Source organism: Carcharodon carcharias, chromosome 16 (assembly GCF_017639515.1).
Source record: "Carcharodon carcharias isolate sCarCar2 chromosome 16, sCarCar2.pri, whole genome shotgun sequence".
NCBI lineage: Eukaryota > Metazoa > Chordata > Chondrichthyes > Lamniformes > Lamnidae > Carcharodon > Carcharodon carcharias.
Genome location: NC_054482.1, coordinates 113,292,967 through 113,310,368, shown reverse-complemented (window position 1 = coordinate 113,310,368; position 17,402 = coordinate 113,292,967). Strand labels below are relative to the sequence as shown.

Below are 17,402 nucleotides of genomic sequence, written 5' to 3'. Positions count from 1 at the left end.
TCTCACTATGGCAAACTATGAAAATAATATGGTTGGCATGGGCAGTTAGGTGGGAGTGGACAAGCTGTTTCTGAATGGGCAGGGAGTGCTATTTTTGGAGGTTGTCCTTTGTGTATTAGGGGACAGCACCCTCCCTTTCCTCCAATGCACCAACTCTCTAAAACACATCGCCCCCACCCCCTCTTAAGCTGGCCAAACACTCCCTGCCCAATGTCCTGGACCCACCTTATCCTGAGATCCATTGGGTCTTCTTCTTGAAGCTGGTTGGAGTCCTGACATGACCTCCAATGAGATCTTGATACTGCCAGGACTACTGGAGCTGCTGGTCAATCTGATTGGCCAACAGCTCCTGAGAGCCAGACTTCCTCCCCAGTGAAGGGTGGAAGTCCCACTCTCCGGCAACTTAGTCCACCCGCAGTGTGTTACAGCTGCAGAGTGGGCTGGCGTGGAGAGAGTTGGCTTCCAGCTGACTTTGCTTCTTGGTGGTGGTGGGGGGGGGGGTGGGGGGCGGTGCAAGCCGGCCAATAATTGTCTGGAAGTCCTTTCCAAAGGATCTTTGGTGAAATACTGTCTTTGTTAACTCTCACTTGTCGCACCCTCGCAGGCTTTCAAATACAGACGAGTTATACTAAGATGTGGATTTTCTAGCTGAAGGTGAACATCCACTTTGGACTGTAGGCTATACAGGGAGAGAGACAGAGTGAAAGAGAGATAGAGGAGAAATCTTCCTTCACAGTTTTTTTTCCCCAAAGACACCCACTGAGTTCAAAAAACATGTTCAAACAGAACTTTTCCAAGGCCAAGTGGTTTTAAGCCAATCAGCAGGAACCCACAACCTTGCAACAGTAGCTTTTTAAAATTTTAACTCAAAATAACTCCTGTCTCCTCAGGTGTCTTGCTGGTCATTTAGCTGAAGTCATGTGATTTCTTGAAAGAAACAGCTTGCTCATAGACTTTAAGAAAAAAACTCAGAAGAGTGTCCAAATAATTCAATGTCCTTCTAATCTATTTAAAAAGAGTATAGTTCTTGGAGATATGGACATGTTTCCATTCTTAAGAAATGAATTGCCATTTCCAAATGCAATTAATTACAAAGTGTACAGGAAAAACATATAAAACATATTTAAACATTTAAATGTGCACTTACTCATTCTCATTCACTCCTTATACAGAACCTGTACAGTTTTCTCTGATCTTCTTGATTTCCAGAGAATTCAAACAAAATTACATTCCTAATAGAGCATCAGCAATAATATTATCCTTCCCAGCAATATGAACAACATGTAAGTTATAAAGCTGTATTACCAAACTCCATCGAAACAGTCTGGCATTCTGAGTCTTAATCTTTTCCACAAAGACCAAGGGATTATGGTCAGTATATATTAGTGTTTCTTTACAGCCATGATGGATATATACTTCAAAATGTTTAAGAGCCATTAAAAGTTTCAGGGTTTCCTTTTCTATGGTAGAGTATCCCTTTTCATTTAAAAAAAATTACTTATGGGGTGTGGGTGTCGCTGGCTAGGCCAGCATTTATTGTCCATCCCTAATTGCCCTTGAGAAGGTGGTGGTGAGCTGCCCTCTTGTACCGCTGCAGTCCCTGTGGTGTAGGTACACCCACAGTGCTGTTAGCGAAGGAGTTCCAGGATTTTGACCCGGCAACAGTGAAGAAATTGCTATAGATTTCCATCAGGATGGTGAGTAACTTGGAGGGGAACTTGCAGGTGGTGGTGTTCCCATGTGTCTGCTGCCCTTGTCCTTCTAGATGGTAGTGGTCAGAGGTTTAGAAGGTGCTGCCTAAGGAGACTTGATGAGTTCCTGCAGTGCATCTTGCAGATGGTATACACTGCTACTACTGTGTGTCGGTGGTGGAGTGACTGAATGTTCATGGTATTGGTGCCAATGAAGCAGGCTGCTTTGTCCTGGATGGTGTCAAGCTTCTTGAGTATTGTGGGAGCTGCACTCATCCAGGCAAGTGGGCAGTATTCCATCACACTCCTGATTTGTGCCTTGTAGATGGTGGACAGGCTGTGGGTAGTCAGAAGGAAAGTTATTCACCACAGGATTCCCAGCCTCTGACCTGCCACTTGTCAGCCCAAGCCTAGATATTGTCCAGGTCTTGCTACATTTGGACATGGACTGCTTTAAAAAAATCAAAAGAGATACTCTATTGTAGAAAAGGGAACCCTGTATTGTTACTGGCTCTTCAACATTTTGAGGTATGTGTCGATTTAATTTTGAGGTATATGCCCCTTTCGTTTTTTACAAAAATACCCCACTGGCTTCTCTCTGCCCGATTCATCTTCAAACTGCACCCACCCCCAAATCACCAGCATCGACTGCCAACTGGAAGGGTTTAGTGAAGTTAGGGTCAGTTCATTAGTTAGAATCACCTTCAGCTTCTCAAAAGCTGCCTGGCACTCTCTTGACCATACCACCTTTGCTTTCTTTTGCAATAAATCCATTAGTGGAGCTGCTTTTGTGCTGAAGTTTGGCACAAATTTACGATAGAAACCGCACATCCCTAAAAATTTCATGATTTCCCATTTAATTTTAGGGACAAGGGAATTCCACCAAAGCCTGTACTTTCACTGTTCCTGGCAAAACCTGTCCTGGCCCTACCATAAGCCCTGGATAAGTTACTCGCGATTTCGTGAACTCACTCTTGGCAAGGTTTATTACGAGTTCTGCGGACTGTAATTGTTTAAATAGGACTTCCAATTGCTTTAAATGAACTTTCCAAGCATTGCTGTAAATCAATACATCATTCAGGCAAACCACACAGTTAAGAACATTGGTTACAACTTCATTCATTTGTCTTTAGAAAATGGCTGGTTCTGTTGAAGGGTCATGAGGACTCGAAACGTCAACTCTTTTCTTCTCTGCCGATGCTGCCAGACCTGCTGAGTTTTTCCAGGTAATTCTGTTTTTGTTTTGGATTTCCAGCATCCGCAGTTTTTTGTTTTTATTATTTAAACGATAAGGATGTTGTTTTACAGGGGAAGATTTCCCTATATTCAAAGCCCACGTGGCTAAAGTTGTAGGCCCTGGTCACTAGAGATTCCTTTCAATTCTGTAAGTAACCTCACTCGATCTTCTCATTATCCTACCTCTAAGCATGAAAGTACGTTATCTAACTGACCTAATGTTTCAGTGTTAGCTAACCGGATAGTAGGAGGTTCAATGCTTTTTTAAATTTCATTCATGGGATGTGGGCATCACTGGCTAAGGCAGCATTTATTGCCCATCCCTAGTTGCCCTTGTGAAGGTGGTGCTGAGCTGCCTCTTGAACCGCTGCAGTCCATGTGTTATATGCACACCTACCGTGCTGTTAGGAAGGGAGTTCCAGGATTTTGACTCAGCGACAGTGAAGGAACGGCGACATATTTCCAAGTCAGGATGGTGAGTGGCTTGGAGGGGAACTTCCAGGCCGTGGTGTTCCCATCTATCTGCTGCCCTTGTCCTTCTAGATGGTGGTAATGGTGGGTTTGGAAGGTGCTGTATAAGGACCCTTGGTGAATCCCTGCTGTGCATCTTGTAGATGGTAAACGCTGCTGCTGCTGTGTGTCCGTGGTGGAGGGAGTGAATGCTTGTGGATGTGGTGCCAATCAAGCAGGCTCCTTTGTCCTGGTTGGTGTCAAACTACTTGAGTGTTGTTGGAGCTGTACCCATCCAGGAATGTGGGGAGTATTCTATCTCACTCCTGACTTGTGCCTTGCGGACAGGCTTTGGGGAGAAGAGGTGAATTATTCACTGAGGGATTCCTAGCCTCTGACCTGCTCTTGTAGCCACAGTATTTATGTGGCTATTCCAGTTCAGTTTCTGGTCAATGGTAACCCCTAGGATGTTGATAGTGGGGGATTCAATGATGGTAATGCCATTGAACATCAATGGGCAATTGTTAGATTCTCTGTTGTTGGAGATAATCATTGCCTGACACTTGTGTGGCACAAATTTTATTTGTCACTTGTCAGCCCAAACCTGGATATTGTCCAAGTCTTGCTGCATTTGGACATGGACTGCTTCAGTATTTTAGGAGTTGTGAATGGTGCTGAACATTGTGCAATCATCAGCGAACATCCCCACTTCTGACCTTATAATGGAAGGAAGGTCATTGATGAAGCATCTGAAGATGGTTGGTCTTAGGACACTATCCTGAAGAACTCTTACAATGATGTCCTGGAACTGAGATGATCGACCTCCAACAACTATAACCATCTTCCTTTCATGCTAGGTATGACTCCAACCAGCGGAGATTTTTTCCCCTGATTCCCATTGACTCCAGCAACAACAGTTTTGCGAGGGCTCCTTGATGCCACACTCTGTCAAATGCTGCCTTGATGTCAAATGCAGTCATTCTCACCTCACCTCTGGAGTTCAGCTCTTTTGTCCATGTTTGAGCCAAGGCTGTAATGAGGTCAGGAGCTGAGTGACCCTGGCAGAACCCAAACTGGTTGTCAGTGAGCAGGTTATTGCTAAGCAGGTGCCGCTTGATAGCGTTGTTGTCCATCATTTTGCTGATGATCGAGAGTAGACTGATGGGGCGGCAATTGGCAGGGTTGGATTTTTGTTTTTGCTTTTTGTGTACAGGTCATACCTGGACAATTTTCCACATAGCCGGGTAGATGCCAGTGTTGTAGCAGTACTGGAACAGCTTGGCTAGGGTTGTGGCAATTTCTTGAGCATAATCATCAGTACTATTGCTGGAACTTCGAACAAAGAAACCTCTTCCAAAAGTGATGCATAAACCTCATGAGCTCGACCCACTAATCTATTTTTCAGGAGCAATGTCCAGGTGCCTTTCAGCTTCTTCATTTGTTTAGCTACTTTTCCAAATGAAATGCGAAATACCTCCGAGCTAACTCTAGCTGTGATACACCAATTTCAGATGTCTCCTCTTTTAACTATTTTAATTATATCATCCATATGAAATCCTGCTTTTATTTCTACCTTCACTTTACCTGCTAACTCTCTCTGTTTAGCCTTGGTCAAGGATTTCAAATTATCTAGAGTTATGTCTTCTACTCTCGGCAAAGCCTTAGCAACTTCCAAAGACATTTTGGTTTACTAATGGATAAGAAACCTGGTATCTGTTCTTTTATCCTTTACCAATTAGTATTAATCGTTCAATCACCCGTTGTCCATGTTTCAAATTCCCGCAAGAGCCCCTAATTTATTTTATGACTGGGATGGGAGTAGTGCACAGTTTCTCTAGCCCCACTACTTCACAGGTTGTACCATAAGAGTAAATGTTTAAATCACTCACCAAAATGGCTAATTGTTTACTTTCACTATTGCTAGGCCCAGAACCACTTTAACCAGGCTTGTTTCAATAAACTCAGGGGAGGTAGTAGTGTAAGGGTAATATCAATGGACTAGTAATTCTATGACCCCGACTAATGTTCTGCGAACATGTGTATAAATCCCACCACGGCAGCTGGTGAAATTTAAATACAATTAATTAATAAACCTGGTATTAAAATAAAGCTAGTCTCAGTAATGGTGACAATGAAACCATTGTCAATTAACATAAAAGTTAATGTACTTTAGGCAAGGAAATCTGCGATCCCTGGTCTGGCCCACATGTGACTCCAGGCCCATAGCAATGTGGTTGACTCTTAACTGTTCTCAAAGGGCAATTCAGAATGGGCAACAAATGCTGGCCTTGCCAGTGAATCCATATCCCTTGCTCTAATTTAAACAAAGTGGGCTATTATGAAATGAAACTTCTTTTTCAACATAAGTTGCAAAACAGGTTAGCAAACAATTTGTAATCTGGAAGTGTAATCATTTACCCCTTTTAAAATCACAACGCACACACAAACAAAGGACAAGACAAATAAGGTCTCTGCAGAGGTTGGCATCAGGGAACACTTTATGAAAAAGGGTAAAGTTTGGAAAGGTCTTGACGCTGTTGATTTGGTGTTCCTGGGGGCAGAGATGGAGCACTGGTCACTGTCATTGTCCGGAAGTCCTTTCCAGAGGATCTTCTGTGAAACACTGACTTTGTTGCCTCTTGCTTATCGCAGCCTCGCAGGCTGTCAAATATAGGCAAGTTATACTACGTTGAGGATTTTCTGGCTGAAGGTGAACACACACTCTTGACTACAGGCAATACAGGGGGAGAAAGAGAGAGGGAAGGAGAGAGGAGAAATTTTCTTTCACAGTTTGCTCCCAAGACACACAAAGTTCAAAAAACATGTTCAGACAGAACTTCTCCCAGGCCAGGTGTTTTTCAATCAATCAGCAGAAGCCCACAGCCTGGCAACAGTAGTTTAAAATTTTTAACCTCAAATAAACAAAATAATTCTCATCTCCCAGGTATCTTGCTGGTCACTTAGCTGAAGTCATGTGATTTCTTGGAAAAAGCGGCTTGTTCACAGACCAAAGAGAACTTGTAACCTTTTAGAAAAAAAACTTGGGAGAGTGTCCAAATAGTTCAATGCCCTTCCATTTTTTTTTTAAAGAAACCATATATAGTTCTTGGAGATATGGATTTCTAACACTATAGACTGTGTTTGTAGAAGAAGCTTTGGAGGTGTACTTATCTCTTTCAGACAAACAGTCTGGTGACTATAATACACAGAAAATTGCTGCTCTCAATGTCTGAGTTTATCTCAAAAGCTTAGAAATTTAAGAGAGTTAGATTTGTGAAATTTTCTGGAGAAAATGAAATGGCGTTTAATAGATGGTATAGTTATATGAGGGTTGATCAAAGTTTTGGAAACAGAGAGGCGATGCTGATTGAAGAATTTAAAAATAGCATCACATTGGGAATAAAGTCCCAGGTGGGAGACCATAAAGTTTCTAAACTAAGGGAAGCTATGATAATGACAGACCATTATGAGTTATCTCACAGGCATGTTAGTAACAAGCCTTTGTTTGTGAACTCAGGCACCCCACAGATATAAGAAATCAGATTATAATGAGGAAAATGGCCTGGGAGAAGAAACAGACCCTTTTCAGAGTACTGAGACACACAGTCTGGAGGGCATGGTTAATTTAAGGGTGTCCACATGATCTCTGTCATAAAAAGAGGATATGCCACTGCTGAATGTTGGAAATTAAAAAAAAAGCAAAACTGTAGTAATTGTAAGTGTTCCTCCAGAAAATACTGTCCCGGGAGTAAAGTTGATAAGAAACAAGCAGATTCTCCTTTATTTACTAGTAAGGTGGAACAAGGTGCAGAAAATTATGGATGTTTTCAGTTTAAAGGTGAAGTGTCTCCTAATTCTTGTCTGGTAAGGCCAGCAAGTCAATTGATAGGATTAGAGATACAGGGATTAGCACAGTCATGATTATAGATTATAGATTAGCACAGTCATTATTATAGATTATAGGTTATAGATTAGCACAGTCATTATTATAGATTATAGTTTATAGATTATGGATGAGCACAGTCATTATTATAGATTATAGGTTATAGATTATACATTAGCATGGTCATTATAACAGATTATAGATTAGCACAGTAAATTATTATATATTATAGGTATAGATTATAGATTAGCAAAGTCATTATAATAGATTTTGGTTAGCACAATCACTGTTATAGATTATAACAGTCATTATTACAGAAAATAGGTATAGATTATAGATTAGCACAGTCATTATTACAGTTTATAGGTTACAGATTATAGATTACAGATTAGCACAGTCATAATTACAGATTGATTATAGATTAGCACAGTCATTATTATAGATTATAACTTATAGATTAAAGATTAGCACAGTCATTATTACAGATTATAGGTTATAGATTATAGATTAGCACAGTCATTATTACAGATTATAGGTTATAGATTATAGATTAGCACAGTCATTATTACAGATTATAGGTTATAGATTATACATTAGCACAGTCATTATTATAGATTATAGGTTATAGATTAGCACAGTCATTATTATAGATTATAGGTTATAGATTATAGATTAGCACAGTCATTATTACAGATTATAGGTTATAGATTATACATTAGCACGGTCGTTGTTGTCGGCAGGTAGCATGAGTCTCCCTCCAGGAAATTTGCCAAATAAAAATTTATTGACACAGAGTTTCTTCTTCAGTTCTCTGCCCAAAGGCACAGCACCACGACCACCACCAGGGGTAGGGCAAGGAGGCAAGTCAGGAATCTACTCCAGTCAGAACAGGGATCAAACCATGTGTTGTTGGCACCAATCTGATCCACACTGGCAGTCCAGACAGCAGACCCAGCCGGCCCCAAGTACTCCGGGTTGCTGTGGCAACATGCACTTTTACGTACATGTTGTCGTCTGGAGCTAGGGGTAGTGATGGTTGAGGCTCCAATTGTCTTTCCATCACATGGCTGACCAGGAATCTCGCCTGCTCTTGTCACCTGCCATTGGCATGTGTTCAAAGAGTTTACAGGTCAATACTCAACCTGTTTGGCCACTTTATGAATGCATCTTCCTTGGCCATCAAGTCCTGGAATGGGTGATTTGGTGCAGAGGCAGGAACGTTACCCACCGTGGCTCGAGATCTCCGGGCTGATTTAGGGTATCGATAGAAATTATACAAAGGAACTGATAAAGAGTTACTTTAAAAGATGGCTTAATTAATGATTCTGTAAATGTGATAGTAGTTCCTAGTTACCTAGGGTTTTTTTTATTAGGAAATGACTTGGCTGGGGATGAGGTCCTGCTGTCTCCAGTGTTTCATGAATGCCTGTTGATACTGTGTAAATTGAAGTTGAAGAGGAAAAAGACCAAGTGGTTTAAAAGAATCAATAGCTTCCTGTAACCCTTCTGCGAAAATCAATTTTGACCAAGGATATGTGCAGAGAATCAGAAACTCAGCCAACTAATTTAAGAAGGACATTGAAGCATCAGGCTGAGGAGGTAAAGTTAAGGGCAATTAGAAATTAATTAAAGCTGTCTGAATTAAAAATATCCATTTGGTAGTTCAGAACTTGACTATTGCTGAACAAAGGGACATGTCGAAGCTTCTCATTTGGCACTCATCAAGACCCCTGGCAAGAATACCAATATAAGGGGAAAACAAAAAATTATACTACGTGAGAAGAGACTGCTGATTGGTTGGCAAGTGGATTATCATTGGTAGAGGCATTGCCATGGAGAATGTGCCACTGGGCATGGGCAAGGTATAGACTGTACCCAACCAACCTGTGCTTGCAAAACTCAAAACACAGTGTCCAACGTTAGATGTGATTCCGCGATTGGACAACGTTTGCTAAATAATCCTCAGCGTGCTAAGAATTACACCCACAGTCAATTTAAGATCATCAGGCGCGCAGTGTGACACATTTGCATTTACATATACTAATACAAAGGGTCCTGTTCTTTGCAGACAGAAAGAACATGTACACACACTGTACCTGTTTCAGCTAAACAAAATAAGTGACAGCCATTCGCTAACTTATTCCTCAGGGCAATACCTTGAACAATCAGGATCAATCTGCCTGGTTTTAATTTCAAACAATGCTTGGCAGTTAACTGTCAGTCACCATCACTGATGCACTCTCCATGGCAACAGCTCCACCAATCAGAGTCCACTTGCCAACCAATCAGCACACTCTTCTTATACAGTATAAATATGTTGTTTTCCCCTTATGTTGGTATTCTTGTGAAATGTCCTGGTGAGTGCAAGATGGAAAGCTTTGACATGTCTCTTTTTTCAGCAATATTAAATTAAGAGTGCAGGAGTAACATGAGCAAGGGGTGGTAGAGCTGATAGCAACAGGACTCGAAGCTAAAGATGAAACAAAGAAAAGTAACACTTTGAAGGAAAGTGGCCCGGCCTTCTCCAATACTGAAACGATAGAGCTGTGAGGAAGGAGGAGTGTTCTTGAACATACATTAAAACTTCAAAATGACAAAGCAATTGCTCTTGCTGAAAGGAATTAGACTATGCTTGAGAGAACAAGAAGCAAGAAGAATTTTTTTGTAAAATTGTGAACTGATTAAAAAGGAGTCTCGATCTTTCTTAACTTGCCATCCCAATAACCTTAAAATCCTTTTAAAAGCAGCTAAAGACAATTTTACTGAACAGGAAATGAACTGCTTGTACAAAAGGGGGCAGCATTAAACCTGCCTCATCTGAGAAAGGACACCAAAGGGTTAAGGCACAGGAAAGAAATTAAAATTAAACATGATCCTGAATTTGAACAGGGCAAAGTGAACTGGGGGAGGCGAGGGGATCATGGTATTGTTGCTGGACTAGTAACCCAGAGACCCAGGGTAATGCTCTGGTGGAATTTGAATTCAAGATATCTGGATTGTTGTAGTTAATGTCCTTTAGGGAAGGAAATCTGCCATCCTTAGCTGCTCTGGCTACATCTGAGTCCGGACCCACAAATACCCTCAGTCAGACCGCTACAAAGTCTAAATTCTGGAACTCCCTCCCTAACAGCACTGTGGGTGTACCTACACCACATGGACTGCAGTGGTTCAAGAAGGCAGCTCACAACCACCTTCTCAAGGGGCAATTAGGAATGGGCAATAAATGCTGGCCCAGACAGCCAAGTCCACACCCCATGTATGAATAAAATAAATATCTCAAATTGTATTCGAATGTTTGGTTGGTTGAAACTTTTGTCACAAACTTGGGCATTAAAAAACATGCAGGCCTGAAAGAAAACAGAGATCAAAAGTTAAAAAGCTGTATAGAATAGTTCAGAGGCGGTTTATAAAGTTCAATGTAAATTTAGTGTCTGACTTCAAAGAAGGGCAAAGAATCCAGAGGGTAGGTAGGAAGTGCCGGGACAGTGGGATCTCTCAAACAAAAAAACCCAGAAAATGCTGGAAAAGCTCAGCAGGTCTGACAGCATCTGTGGAGAGAGAAACAGAGTTAACATTTCAAGTCCATATGTTCAGTGGATTTCTCCTCAGGTTCTAACTCATAGCGGCCAATCTCCAGAAGCCAGATGGCTTGCCAGCAACCAGAAATGTTCTTGACAAAGTTAACCAGGCCAAACAAATTGTGAAACCTTTGGGTCCATCAAGAATACTATCGCAGGGTCCAGACTACATACAATCCCAATACAGATTTTAAAATAAATCAAATATGAAGGATGCAAAACCAAGGTACAATCTTCTAACCAGAAAACACCATACAGACTACACAAAATGAAAAAGGAAATCTTTTAGAGATTGAAAGAGAGAGAATTGGGACTCTAAGAACGCAGAATAGCTGGACTTTAAATTTTCATTGCTGCATGTTGTTATGGGTTAAGCCTTACGGTGTTGAATGGTGAAACGTGACAAAAGGGGAAAGAATGTTATCTGTACTGTGTCTAATGAATTAGTTGTTAAAATGTTTACAATGTTGTAAACTGATTAAGTCATGGAAAAGAATCATTACCATAATACTTATTTTCATTATTTTGGGACAAGTGCTACAAATGCTGCTTTTACAATCTGGTTATGTTTTAAAATGTCTCCTTCAACCTAAGGTGGAACAGAACATTCTAAAAAAGGATGTGATGGGATCGTACTAAACATCACCACTCAGGGGCAGGTCCATGTGATCTGGTTGCCATGGACAAGAAACTCAAAGGAACCTATTAAAATCAAGTGGTAGTTTTCACCTCTCAGAAGAGGGATAGCTGTTATTTTTGAGGCACAGGGAGAGAGAGAGAGAGAGATGAGTAGTTCTGCTATGTCAAGAAGCAGAAGGATTGCTTTATGTCAACAACCAAGCAGGATGTTTGTGAGACCTTGTGTTATATTCAAAAGGAAGGGGACAGGTCTAATGGGATTTTTGGAGCTATAAGGAACAGGGGCTCACTGAGGTGGGCCTTGCGCGTGAAAGTCAGATCTGGGAGACTCAGGCTGACTGGAGCAATTGTCAAAGGACTCTGGAGGTTTTGATTTGGCATGGCAAGGAGAAGTGAGTCTGCTGGAGAGCTGGGAGTACTTTTGGACTTGTTCTTGTAATGTTACATATCTGCTAGAAATGCAGTGCACAGCGAAAGCGGCTGTAAAATGTCTCTTAATTGCATTCGTTAGCTAATGCGAAAGTACCTTTTCTTTAGTTTGGTGTATTAGTTGCCTGTCAAGTTGCCTGTTGATTTTAGTTTGTGGGTTACAATATAAAGTCTTAAAACGTGCAATCCTGTCCTTTCATTATTTCCATCGGCCGTTGGAGAATTATTCTCTGTTAAAAGGTTATTGGTCTCTACGGGAATTGTAACACCTCTCTCTTTCTGTATCTAATATACTATTCACTATTCTTATACCTCCAGGCTCAGACTCCCAAATGCCCTGTAGGAAACATTAGCCAGTTTGAATGGTTGGCCGACGGCAAATTGCCAAACAAAAGCCCATTGAAAGTCACAAATGATTTGTTTTGATCTGGATTTTACACTCAGCTGTTCATACAGCAGCAAGAACAGTAAAAGTCTACACTTCCAGGATTAAGTAACAACTTTCTAATAGTGCAGAGAAAGGGCAGTAAACTCACCCAAGTCAATTGCTATGTTATTTGATGCAGACATCACTCTTGAATTGCAATTATAAAGACCCAGTATGTTGTTGGAATACTGGAGGTGGAAGAGGATTCAGCAAAGATATCATGTCAATGTGAGCATAAACCATTCTCTAACACATAGAGTCGTTCCAAGATTTATTCACTGGGGCACATCCGTCTTTCTAACTAATATAATTGTACCACTGGGTATTTACCACAGCTCAAATGGACACAGAATAACAATATCACATACCTACTATTAGATGACTGATCTTTCACTAACTGTAGAAATCAGTTCAGTTTGTGATATTAATGTAAGGCATAAACCAGATTGCCATGATTATGTGAGACACAAGTGCAAGTACATTTTTGAAGGTATTTTTTCAGCATTTAATTAACCCCTCAAAACATTAAAAATTGGCCAGGCGAACAAACTATTACTTGAAATCTTGCAGCGTCCATGACTTTGGGGAATTCCAAAAAAACCATGCTTACAGTTTCCTTCACAGGCAAGAATTTTGCAGCGGAGCTTGGCGACATTAGTTTAAACCAAATTTTATTCCTAAAACCCTGAAAACAACTCTTACGATCAGCCAGTTTTCATACCTCTCACCTTCCCCCACCCCAGAAAAACCACTTGCGCTGCACTATTTTTAACATCTGACTTGTTCGAAAGAGATGGGCAGTTATCTGGTTTTCTTGGTTAAAGATAACCAGCAAAATAAAGGCAGAGGCTGCATGAGGCTGTCCAAAAGCCAATTCCATGACTAGGCAAGACTCAATTAAAAATGGAAAAAAAGGACTTGCTTTTTCAATGCACCTCATGTCTTAAAACATCTCACCGCAGATACATCTCCCAGATACAATTGCTTTGAAGTGTAATGACAATTAGTTATGGAAATGTGCTAGCCATTTTGCATGCAAAATACCACAAACCGCAATTAGATAAACGAACACTAATTAATGGTGTTTGGTTGAGGGAGATTATTGTCCAAGGCACATGTTTTTTTTTTAAAAAGTTGGTATCAAGTTTATTGGTTTTGTTTAAACGATGATTATTTGTGCTTCCTTGTCAGTTTCCTTCTTCAGCTTTGACAACCGGTGCTTGATGATTCTGTTTCTCGTTTTCTTGGCCTTCATGACCTTGGTCAAAGTCCATCATTTTACCTCTCTTTGCACGGGGTCAATTTCCTTTGCCCGATGGATGGCTTCCCATTTCTCGGTGATTTTCTCCTTTTCACAGACCCCTGTGGTGGACACTGTGGGGTATTTGAATCTTGAAATCAGTGAGCTGCATGCATTTGAATGACATTGCTTGTCTCCGCACTCCATTACAAGGGCTATCCATCAATGCCCTGATCTGGTCAATAACATCAACAATCATCACAAGTTTGCCAGCATGAGGGCCAAAGGCGATGCAGGCCACATGCTGATCTCCATGTATTGCTTGTAGACCATGGCGGCCAGTAGCAAGAAAAAGCTTTCTGCACCTTGCATTACCAGGCAGTCTCCCATCCAAGTATGAACCAAACTGCAGTCTACTTAGACTCTGAGATCAGATGCTTTCAGACTAGTATGATTGTAGGCCACATTTTTAAGTACAGATTTTCATTAAATTCAATTTTCACCATTTGTTGTGGTGGGATTTGAATCAAAGTCCCCAGAACATTACCCTGGTGTCTTTAGAATACCAGTCCAGTGACAATACCACTATGCCATCCCATTGCCTCCCCTCTTTTAAGGTCAAAGTGTAAGAAAACAGTAAGTTAAAAACAGATGTGTATGTTTGCAAGTCTATTTGTAAGCACTAATTCAAGTGAGAATCAGGGGGAAAATTCTCCACTCGTTGAAGTCATAACTAACACAAAGGAAGATGGTTGTGGTTGTTGGAGGTCAATCATCTTAGCCCAGGGTATTGCTGCAGGGATTCCTCAAGATCATCTCCTAGGTCCAACTATCTTCAGCTGCTTCATCAATGACCCTCCCTCCATCAATAGGTCAGAAGTGGGACGTTCATTGATGGTTGCACAATGTTCAGTACCATTTGCAACTCCTCAGATATTGAAGCAGTCCATGTCCATAGGCAGCAAGACCTGAACAACATTCAGTCTTGGGCTGGTAAGTGGCAAGTAACATTTGCGCCAGGCAACGACTATCTCCAACAAGAAAGAATCCAACCATCGCCCCTTGATACTCAAGTGGATTACCATCACTGAATTCCCCCACCATTAACATCCTGGGGATTATCAGCAACCAGAAATCGAACTGGGCCAGGTACATAAATACTGTGCTGACAAGAGCAGATCAGAGGCTGGGAATTCAAAGGAAGGGTGGTGCAGTGGTAATGTCACTGGACTAGTAATCCATTGGCCCGGGCTAATGCTCTGGGTTCAAATCCCACCATGACGAGCTGGTGGAATTAAATCTGGAATTGAAAGCTAGTCTCAGTAATGAAACTAACATCCTATTGTCAATCATTGTAAAAAAGCATCTAGTTCTAAATCTACTTGGTCTGGACCTACTTGTGACTCCAGTCCGAATGTGGTTGACTATTCTCAAGGGTGATTAGGGACTACAGTGGTGCAAGGCAGCCGCTCACCTTGACCACAGTTAGGGATCAACAATAAAATCCTGGCCTCGCCAGTGATACTCAAATTTCATGAAAGAATAGAAAAAACTGAAACATTTTGTGGGGAAAAAAGAAAAAAAAAATCACCAAGGTCCCAAAAGATGAACAGTTTCATCATAATCAGAGAGAGAGAGAGTTGATACAAAAAAGTGAGAATGGTGAGTTCAGCTTCTGTACAAAGACAAATCACCTGTTCCAAATGCAGGATGGTCAGTGGCTGCTCAATGTCAAAAGCCTCTCTCAGCATTTTAAGAAGCCCTGTATGCATCGTAGAATGACATGCATAATCTTCCCTTATCTTAAGCTCATTTCTTTATGCCAACATCAATAAACCAATAAATCTACACATCCTTGAAATGGAGTTAATTTCTGGATTTAATACATGTCACATTGATAACAGCTTAGATCATCACTTTATATTGCAATAATTGTAATAGTAAAACATCAGAGAACAGGCGCCAATAGAAGCACCCGTGATTTCATGCAGCGTTGAAGCATTCACATGGGCTAATTGCTCAGGTAAAATTTACAGCTTACAGCCGTTAATTTCCTTCAGCATATTACAGTGCGAATCTTTGTACTGGAATCGTAAAACGCTCTTTTCTCCATCTTAATTAAATCTTTCGAAAACACTTTGCATCATTTCTACAGTAAAACCTGAATTTTTTTTTGGTCGGCCTTCTGTCTTGTGCGATGATGGTTTGCGACTCGGTGGTCAACTCTGTGTTAAACATCACCTGGTGCGACTCAGGAGGGTCCCGCTCTGGCATGACAGTCTCTGCTGCATCTCCTGTCGAGGAAGGCAGAGGACTGAGGAGGCGCAGGGTCCGCTGGTGTCCGTTTTCCTTTGGGCTCTCTTCTCCGCCAGCTGTGCATTCTGTTTCTGCTCGCCTCGCCTCTTCCAATGCCCTTCCAAACAGTCAGCATTGAGAGGTCACGGCCATCAGAGACTGTCCCTCGGTTGTCAATGAGCACTGACTTCACATGTTTAATCATGTCTAAGAAACAAGCTCTCATGTTTCTATGTATCTTATTTCATACAGTTTTCAGATAGGCAAAACAAACTGAAATTGAAAGAAAATTACGCACTTTCTCTGGGAACTGGCACAGACATGATAGAGCAATGGCCTCATTCTGTGCTGTAGACTTCTATTGTTTTATGGAATGTTAAATAATTCCAATGAGTCTAATTTTATCGCGACCACTAACTAACAAGGGCAAGACCTTCCGTGACCTTCCCTGTTGTAAATGACATGAAATTCTTACAGCCAAGCTTGCTAACATGGGGCCTCATTGCTCTTGCCAAGGCTCTTATATATTGGCATAGTGGAGCCGTGGGGCTGCCAGCTCTCACAGGCACGAGCTTTTGCACTGCCTTCTGCAAACTGAGCTCAAGATTGTCAGCATTTGCTAAGATTAGTGGCCTGAAAGGCTTGTTTTCAGTGGGCCTTGTCAGTTGTACATTGCAGCTGGCTGACAAGAGGTGTGCATTTGAAAACTGGCAGTGCAAACATCCCAATAACACCAATAAGAAGCACGTTTAATCCTTAAATCTTTCATTACAACACCTCCCGTCTTAACTTTCATTGGCAGTAAGTTTCGATGTTATCATTGACCATCAAAACACCAGGTTCAGTAGTTGTAAGCTTGTACTTAAAATTGCTACAGCAGTGTTGCTATCTTAACCAGTACAGAACATGTTTTTCTCCTGTATTTTTGTCTATTTTCCCCTTCTACCCTTTGCGATACAATCCCAAAGGCAAGGTGCTGAAATTAAGTTGCTCTAATCAAGTGTTGCCAAAAACTGTCTGATGAAGTTCCTCTGTCTGCTGTGTCAACAAAGCTGCTAATCAGTTGGATCATGGACAAAAGAATCTCATGAACAAATTAAGCAGTGTCAGTGAGGTTTCAACCCAAAAGGGTTCAGGGAGTCTTTTGAAGGGCTATGTGAGGGAGAAGGGAGAAGGGAGAACTACGCATAGTCTTAAATCTGCCCTGAAGCTGTGCTTACATTATGCCATCTGCTACCAATGGTTGGATCTTGCGCCAAAGGGCATTAACCAAAGCTGATGGTTAGGAATCATGAAAGACGCAAAATCTCAACAGCAAATCCCTTCATTGAAATGACCTGCAAGTGTAATACTTCCAGGTTACAGTGACCAAAATTTAGGCAATACACCATACTTTAAGCATTAGGCCATAAGACATAGGAGTAGATGGCGGACATTCAGCCCATCGAGTCTGGTACCCCATTCAATGAGATCATGGCTGATCTGATAATCCTCAATTCCATTTTCCTGCCTTTTCCTCATAACCCTTGATTTC

The 17,402-nt window shown here is 41.3% G+C and overlaps 1 pseudogene; it reads right to left on the bottom strand.

Moving 5' to 3' along the window:
• Positions 1 to 13,492: 13,492 nt before the first annotated feature.
• Positions 13,493 to 13,963, bottom strand: LOC121288983 (annotated as a pseudogene).
• Positions 13,964 to 17,402: the final 3,439 nt, after the last annotated feature.